This window comes from Rhinolophus sinicus, linkage group LG02 (genome assembly GCF_036562045.2).
Source record: "Rhinolophus sinicus isolate RSC01 linkage group LG02, ASM3656204v1, whole genome shotgun sequence".
Taxonomy (NCBI): Eukaryota; Metazoa; Chordata; class Mammalia; order Chiroptera; family Rhinolophidae; genus Rhinolophus; species Rhinolophus sinicus.
In genome coordinates this window covers 54,208,280-54,217,223 of record NC_133752.1, presented here as the reverse complement: position 1 = coordinate 54,217,223, position 8,944 = coordinate 54,208,280, and the positions used below count along the sequence as shown (strand labels likewise).

General features: G+C 36.6%; 1 protein-coding gene across 1 annotated transcript in view; it reads left to right on the top strand.

Annotated features, from left to right (window-relative positions):
- Nucleotides 1-8,944, top strand: part of SEPTIN11 (septin 11) — a 153,123-nt gene that overhangs the window by 116,759 nt on the left and 27,420 nt on the right. The gene's annotated exons all lie outside the window — the stretch shown is intronic.

The window sequence follows — 8,944 nt, the reverse complement described above, 5'->3', positions numbered from 1 at the left end:
AAATTACCCAATATATTGATTTGTTTACTTGTACATTGTATTCCCTCCATAGAATATAAAGTCTAGGATTGCACGGATCTTCCATGTTTTGTTTCACCATGTATCCCTCCATGTAAAAGGCTCTCAGTATTTCATTACTGACTGAATAAACAATTATCAGTATCAAAAGTATTAAGATGGAAAATTGCAGGCTGCTATGGAAACCTTAACCCTAGCTAGTTAGGGGTATCAGAGAAGGTTTCTTTGAGGAAGTGACATTTAAGATGAGATTTGAAACCACTGGGCAAAGAAGCAGGGAAAGAGTGATACAGGCATAGGAAACAACATGTGCAAAGGCTCTGAAGTTGACTCGGTCTAAAAATCTCTGAAAGAGAACTTGAGGGAGTGAGAGCGGAGGTCCATAGGGCCATAGGACAGAGCAGGGTATGAGACGCCCAAGAAGGATTTTAAGTGGGTTGGTTGTATTCTGCTTTTTTCACTTCATGTAGCCTTTTTCCGTATTGCAATGTGGTCTTCTATATAACCGACATTTTCCTGCATAATACTCTTGAAAGTGTGGCATTTCTGCATACTGCTTTTGAGAGTATAGCATAATTACATTATAGGACCATGATTTTCAATCCAATAATAATTAATATAAATTCCACTCCTAGATATGTAGCCAAGAGAAATGAAAACATGTCCACGCAAAAATTTGTACATGAATGTTTGTTTACAACAGCATTATTCATAATAGTCAAAAGGTGAAACAACACAAATGTCCACCAGCTGATGAATGCACAAATTAAATATGGTATATCTGTCTATATAGTGGGATATTATTTGGCCATTTAAAAGGAGATACTGATACATGGGGTACCATGGATGAAACCTGACAACATATAATGTGCAGTCTTTTGTTACTGGTTTCTTTTACTTACAATAATGATTTTATTTATATGAAATGTTCAGAATAGGCAAATCTGTAGAGACAGAAAGTAGGTTAGTGGTTGTTTTAGGACTGGGGGCAGAGATGAGATGGGGGATGATAGTTAAAGAGTGTTTGTTGGGTTTCTTTTGGAAGAAAATGTCCTAAAATCGATTGTGGTGATGGTTGCACAATTCTAAATATACTAAAATCCACTGAGTTGTACACTTTAAATGTTACCCCAAAAATGAAAAAAATACAATTAATATCTTCATGCATAACCTTTCTGGAATATTCCTGGGTGTAATGGTATTTACAGTTTTAAGGCTTTTGGTGACTACCAGTTTACCAAATTGTTAGGCAGAGGAGTTGAACCAATTAAAATGTAACAGAATATTTAAGAGCTCCCACTTCATTATATACTTACCATGTTTGAAGTTTAGTTTTATTAAAACTATCTTACTGCCTATGAGATTGCCAGTGACAATGTAATCTACAATACTATAAGTATAATTACAAGCAATTAATAGGTGATAAGGAACAAGTTCCAGTTGTCCTAAAAAAAAAAAAGGACATTGTTTTTCTTCACTATTCACTTATAAGACCTTACTTTTGATCACTCTCTCTTTTTTCTTAGTAACTGTAATATTGCTTTTAAAATGAATTGTAGTTGTAAAAAATGGAAAGCCTTTGAAATTCCCTTGGAAGAAAATGAGGCATATAAAGAAAACATATTAATATCCATGTATTGGTAAGGAATTCATATTTCTTCATTTAAAAATATTTTTAGGAATGTTTCCCTTATGTCCTAATTAGTAAAAATAAACTACTTTTCTACATGGCATTTGAGAATAATAAGAACTAAAATATGTTTTTTATTCACTATGTACCATGTGTTGCACTTCTATTGCATTCTTTCATTTTTATCCCCACAGCACTTCTCTACAGAAGGTATTTTTGTTGTCTCCATTTTGCAGAAGATAAACAGGTCAAGTAAATCCACAAGATTGGTCACACAGCTTGGAGAGGCACAGCCAGGTTTCAAGCCCAGCTTGCCTGCCTCCAGAGTCAGGTGTGCTTTCAATCACTACCCTTTACTGCCTCACCCGGTGGGTATTTCTGGCTTGCATTAAATCTTCGAACAAAAATACTCATCCTAAGGTTATTTTTGGCCTGTCTTTAATCTTGGAACAAATTTTCTTTTTTTAAAGGCATTTTTAGCAAGTAGTTTATATTCATTTCTAGAGAGTTGATTTTTGCTTGAAAAGAGGTTATTAGAATTTTTTTAGACTGATTTTATTTCATGACTGGAATATTGAATCTTGAAATATAAACATGCCTTGCTTCAGCTGCAGAGTGGCAGAGTAAGGAAGCACCTGAGAAACAGTGTGCTGTGATAATAAAGACTCTGTTCTGAAATGCAAAATAGGACAAATTGAGACCCCCCTCCAGGAGTCTAGAACAAAAGAAAGGGAATCAAGTTGATGAACACAAAGTCATTCGTTCGCTAGCCTTAATCTTTCAAGAAAAATAATTAGAAATGTACTGCTTATATTTTTATGAGTATAGAAGACCAGGCTATTTAATCTTTAGTAACAGAAATTTCTAGTCTTGTCTTAAATGGAATTTTTAGGGTAATGTTCCCAGCAGACAATTTATGAAGGTACTTGCAGGAGAAAAACTAAGGCCTACCGAAACAAAGGAAGTCATTTATTATCATTAAAATAATTTATCTTTCACATCTGCCAACACCTAAGGATCCTTCTTACAGCTCCCAAAATATATTTGTTTTCATTAGTCTCTACAGAGACAGAATGTAAGAGGAATAAACATCCCAAATACCTAGATATCAAGAGAAAAGGAGTCTCCATTCGCCAAATAATACAAAGACCTCCTACTTACTGAGTGGGGAGGAAGCACTCAGAGATAACAATTCAAAAATTCTAAAATAGGAAGTCTCAAGCTACTTTCTAGACTTTGCCAACTCCAAAAGTAAACTGGCTTTATGCTTCTCATATTTAGGTACTTACTTAGAAAAAACATCACCAGGAGGGATCATTGGTCTCATGCTTCATTAAGAGGAGCCTCAGAAGTCAAATAGGAGCTACCTACTGGAAATTTGTAAATCAAAAGTAGAAACATTTTGTTCCTTTTTTGGTGATGTTGAAAGAAAAATACACCATTAAAAGAACACCGTTTACTCTTTCACAAACTTTCGAATCTTGGACCGTGAAATTTAGTAAATTCAGAAAAAAAATTTTTTTATACATCTTATGTGATCAAACTACCAAACTGTTTCTTGTCAAGCGTTTATGGGGAAGGTGTGGAGAGAAATGTAAATACCTTCCGAAGTGTATTTTTAGTCTCTTCACAACATACGCTTACTGTAGCCATTATTTCTTCTCGGTAAAGGAAAAGAGTTATGTTTTGGGAATCAATTTAAATTATCCACAGTCAGGGTTTCCAAGACTTCCTTCTCACATAACTAAACTGCTTTTATTACCAGTCAGTGATTTAGTAAATACGGAGGGTGCCAAAAAATTTATATACACATTTTAAGAAAGGAAAACTGTATAAAAATTGTAATACTCAATATATACCGATAACAAAAGATGAATTCAAGTCACGTTTGACTTCTGCAATTACAAGAGGTGCTCAAAGTAGTTACCATCAGAGTCCACACACTTCTGATTACGACGAACTACTGCTTGAGCAACATTGACCAAAGTGTCCACTTGTATACATTTTTTTGGCATCCCCGGTATTTGACCCAGTGCCATGCTGGACTAGGCACTGTAAAGAGATTCTTAAGTGAATCATATATAGTCCTGTTTATAAGACACTTTCATTCATTCTTTAATTCAGCAACATTTACTAATTGTGTGACTATGAGCAATTTAATCAGCTTCCCTATAACCTGACCTCAGTTTCATCATCTGTTAAATGAGGGTAATAATATAGCTCCTAGGTTTTTATGAGGATTAAATAGGATAACATTTGCAAAAGGCTTAGAACAACATATAACGCATAAGAAACACTAATTGTCACCTTAACTATTATAAGAGTCCTTTATGTGCCAGGCTTACTTTGATTATTTTTTCCCCACTTAATACAGTTAAAGATGGGCCACCCTCAAGCAGCTCTCAGTCTTGCAAGGGAGACAAAACATAAACATTTTTAATATAACATGAAAAGTTTTATGGTACTGATATGCAGAATGTTATGGAGAAACCGAGAAAGGAGACATTCTGCGGGTTGGTCAGAGAAGTCTTTTATAGACTTGAACTAAATGTGGCATTAATAATTTGCTGTATAACAAATTGCCTCAAAACTTAGCTGTGTAAAACAAGTTTTTAGTATCTCAATTTCTGAGGCTCAAGAACTGGATCTCAGCTGGGTGGTTCTGGTTCAGGGTCTCATGAGGTTAAAATGAAGTTGTTGGCTGGAGCTGAAATTGTGAAGGAACTGGAGGAGCTGCTTCCAAGTTCAGTCATGTGGCTGTAGGCAGGAGGCTTCAGTTCCTTGCCTCTGGGAATTTCCATAGGGCTGCTGATGACCAGGCAGTTGGCTTTTCCATAACAAGTAATGAAAGAGACAGAGAGAAACACCAGGATGGAAGCTGCAAGTCATTGAATCTGGGAAATGATGTACTCTCATTTCTGCTACATTTTATTCATGTTAAGCAACTCACTGAGTCCAGCCTATACTGAAGGGAGGAGAATTAAACTTGAAGGGAAGAATGTCAAAAATTTTGTGAACATATTTTTAAAACCACCACAGGTATGAAAGGAAAAGTGAGGTTTAACTAAGTAGAAAGGAACAAATTTATGACAGGCAAGGGAGGAGCAGAAGCAGGAATTAGAGATACTAAATTACATGGCATATAATCTAGCATGGCGAGAGAATTGGGGGGATTATTGTTATACCCATTTTAAAGATGAGGAAACTGAGGCTTAGAGAGGTAAAGTAACTTTCCCGACATATACAGTTAGGAAATGGCAGATCCAGGTCCTGAACCTATATTTCTGATTATAGAATCCATGATCTTATCACTACCTGTATTAGGCATGGTTATCCAGAAAAATAGAAAAGGAGGTGTCTATACATATCTATATCCATAGCTACATCTATATGGAGAGAGGGAGGGAGATTTCTTTTAAGGAATTGGCTCACATGATTATGGAGGCTCGGCAAGTCCAAAATCTGCAGAGTAGATTGACAGACTGGAGATGAAGGGAAGATTTGCAGTTTGCATCCAAAGGATATGTGCTGGCAGAATTCCTTCTTGCTCAGGGAAAGTCAGTCTTTGTTAAGGCCTTCAACTGACTGGATGAGGCCCATCCACATGAAGGGTAATCTACTTAAAGTCCACCACTATAAATGTTAATTCTCATCTAATAGAACACCTTCACAGAAACATCCAAAATAATTATTGACCAAATATCTGGGCACCATGGCCTAGCCAAGATAACATAAAATTAGCCATCATACTACCTTATATAGTAGTGATAATTTGGGGTTCAGATTGCAAAGGTCTCTGAATGCCAGACTAAGCAGTTTGTAAATTGACGGAAGTTGACCAGTTGCTCTAAGAGACATGACTTTGAACATCTGATATTGGTCTTTCCATAGAATATTGTAACTCCTTTAAAGAATGTATCTTGGAATATTTGCCTGTTGTGCTTGATCATCAATCCTGTCTTGACAAATAACAAATCTGGTTTTTATTAACATATTTTCTGCTTTCAGTATTTTCCTTTGCAAGTTAACATATTTTTAGCAATTAGCCTTTCACGTATTTCAAAACAGTGACTTTCACTACAAAAATGTTTTTCCCTATTGTTTATTCTCTCCTATTTGGATCTTTTTCTCTTAGCTTTTTCTTTCACTTTGATGCCTTATTTCAAGTCTTCCTATTAGCCATGCCTCCTACCAAAGTGAAATACGAAATTAAGAAGGAAGACAACAATGTAAGTGGGAACTAAATAACCCAGTTTCTACAAACTGGACTTGTGGAAACAGCTGGACTTGGTGATTCCAAAGTAATAATTATTGTTTAGGCATCATTTCTTTGCATATGGTACATAAAAGAAAAGCTGTTTCAACCTTCCTACTTCTCTTGATAGCTTATGTAAATCAGGAAACTCTTAACATTTTTCTTGGAGCCTCATGATTTAAAGTTGCTAGGGTTCCAGCCTCTTCTTTTGATCACTGCCATCTGGGTACCCACCGAGGACAAGACACAGATAAGAGACGGCTGGAGTGTGTTGTGAGGCCGTTCAAAAGTGATCTGGATAGAAGTCTGTGAATACACCCTACCAGGAGAGAGCAGGAAGCAAAATCTAGAAAACCAATACAGCAAAAGGTACAACAAGGTGGAAAGGAAAGGAGAACAGGACTTGTAGCATAAATAGGAGCTGAGACATGGTGGTAAAGCATAGCACGAGTTTGGGAGCCAGTTCTATGGATATAGCCCATCTTCAGCTTTCCCTCTTAAGAACAGCAAGATATAATTTGTGAGTTTCAAAGCATCCGTGGGAGGGGTAACACCACTAGGTGGTTTGGTGAGTTCTATTAGGTGAGCAGATTTTGTGGGTGAAAGAAGAAGACATCAGTGCCATGCAAAGGAAATGCTAGTTTCCTAAAAGGACATTTAATGTGTCTGTGCTACTCTGTGTTCCTTTCTCTCTCCAGCTCCCGTCCATTCCTTCCCCTCCACCCTCCACCCACCTCCCATTGCTGTACCTATCATCCTACAAACTCACTTTAGTGTGATTTCCATCTTTAGTGCCACAGGCAAAGGGCTTCATTAATAGCATGAAGGAATAAATAAAGGTTTTACCAAAACTAGCTTCTTTCATTTTCTAACATATCGACACAAATAGTATGTCAATGATATGGAGAAGATTTTGATAGTTTATCTTTCTGTCTTTAATAAAATTAAACCCAAACCATCTTGGACAAATTGTTTTCCTATTTTATCTTGAAAGGTTGCCTATGGAGGTATTCTATAAATTCTTGAAGTAATCCATTCCAAAGGAATAATCTCCTTTTTCAGATTGCGTTCCTTTGCATATTTCACGAAGCTATTCTTAATGTTATTCATTTGAACTGTGTGATAGCAGAAACTAAGACCCAAAGATCCAACCATACAAAATACTCTTTCGATCAATGACAGAGAAAATGATCAGCTAATTTTGACTTAAATCTCACTTATACTTATAATCACTTACATTTAAAAGCAAAAAAAACCCCAAAAAACCCCAAATCCACTACTCTGAAGTATATGATAATTTCCATTCCTGAATCCAAAATGTCTTCTGAATGCTTTGAGGATAAGGTTGGGTACAGTGGAAAAACAATGCTGGAGAAATACGGTGCAAGGAATCAACCTATATGCCAAAGAATCTGCAGTATTCTCCAGGACCATCCCTTCCTCCTTCAATATCAGATAACTCTCCATCCTGCCTCTTAGAGAGGGCCACTGACCAGTTTTTATAGGACCATTGAAACTTGCCCTCCTGACCACTATCAGGAATTTATAATATACATATAAATAGATAATGAATATTAAAAGGCTGATCTGAATGCTAAGTCTGGTTTTCTTCACCCAGAGAATTGTTGACTAGAACAGGCTTCCTTTGACGGCTACTCCCACATACATTATAATACATGCACCATATTCCTTATTGTAGAAAGTTACAGCTAAGGTCATTGAAACTGGTTCTTATCCATATGAATAAAACAAGGCTATGTTACTAATATTGCTTTCATAGTTACACGTAGTATTTTGCTATTTGTTTTTACCTTTAAAATATATTACTGCTTTTGTTCCTAAAACTGTTCAAAAGCCAAATAGTTATTCACTAAGTTCTCATAGTCACTGAATTCAAACTGAATTTATAAAAATGATAATGTCAAGTGGTATATTTTGACTTTTATTAGTTTGATATACATTAAACAGAACCAAGACAAAATGTAATTTCCTCTGCTAACAAAGCCAGGATCCTTTATCATCATCTTAAAATTATGCCTAATGTTAGAAGAGTTAAATTAGAATAAAAGCAAACATTAGGAAAGATTTTCAGAAGATTTTTTTTGAGTAGAGGGCCTTCTTTGTATTGAGCCAACCATTTTACATTTAAAAATTCAGTGAAGTTTGCTGCAATCAATACATATTCTCATTTTCCACAGCATGAGGGATAGCCAACAGGTAAGTGTTATGACAATGGGAATTTCTGGCCCTGAGGCCCTCCTCTTGTGTAAATGCTGGCACCCCCAATCCTCCCAGCAGTCAAAGTTCTTCCTTTCCCTCTGTGGGTCCTAGAAGAGTTGACTCAATCTCTGATAGCCATTAAAAAATTCCATCTTTGTTCTCTGCCCGGTTGCTTTGCACAGCTGCTTTGCTGGCGCTCTTCAGATGTATACGACTTTGTCATGGCACTGGGGGGTCACTGCCTCATAGTTTGTACCTACCAGTCATCACTGTCACCATTGCTGATGTTCGATTAGGTCCCTGACTGTCAATGTCTATGATGTTTTAGATAAAAGGGGAGTGGAGAGAAATGGGGAACCTCTCTCTGCTGGTGTTACAATCCTTTCAATGAATTCCTAAACAGAGCAGTCTTGCTTTCTATTTTTATAAAGCTCACAGTGTTAAATCTTATGTTGACACATTTCCTTATTGTTCTTAGCTCTTATGCTCTCATCAACTTCTGTGGGACTGGGTCAGGTAATATTTAATGTGACACTACTTAACCAACCCCTGAAGTGTCTGGATTCTTTAACTTGTACCTACTCAGAGTTCCCTGCCTACTCTAGGTCACCCCAAAGAAATTAGGGGGCAGCCTCTGTGCCTCCCCTGTTTCCTTCCTATGGAGACTATTGTGAGTTCCAAAGTAATCATTCTCTCTCTCTCTCTCTCTCTCTCTCTCTCTCTCCCCCCCCCCCATTAGAGCCTCTGGTGGCCTTCTTTCTAAAGTGCATAAGTAAAGAAAGCTCCCATGTTAAATGTAAGTTTTAATTTTTGAAGAGAAA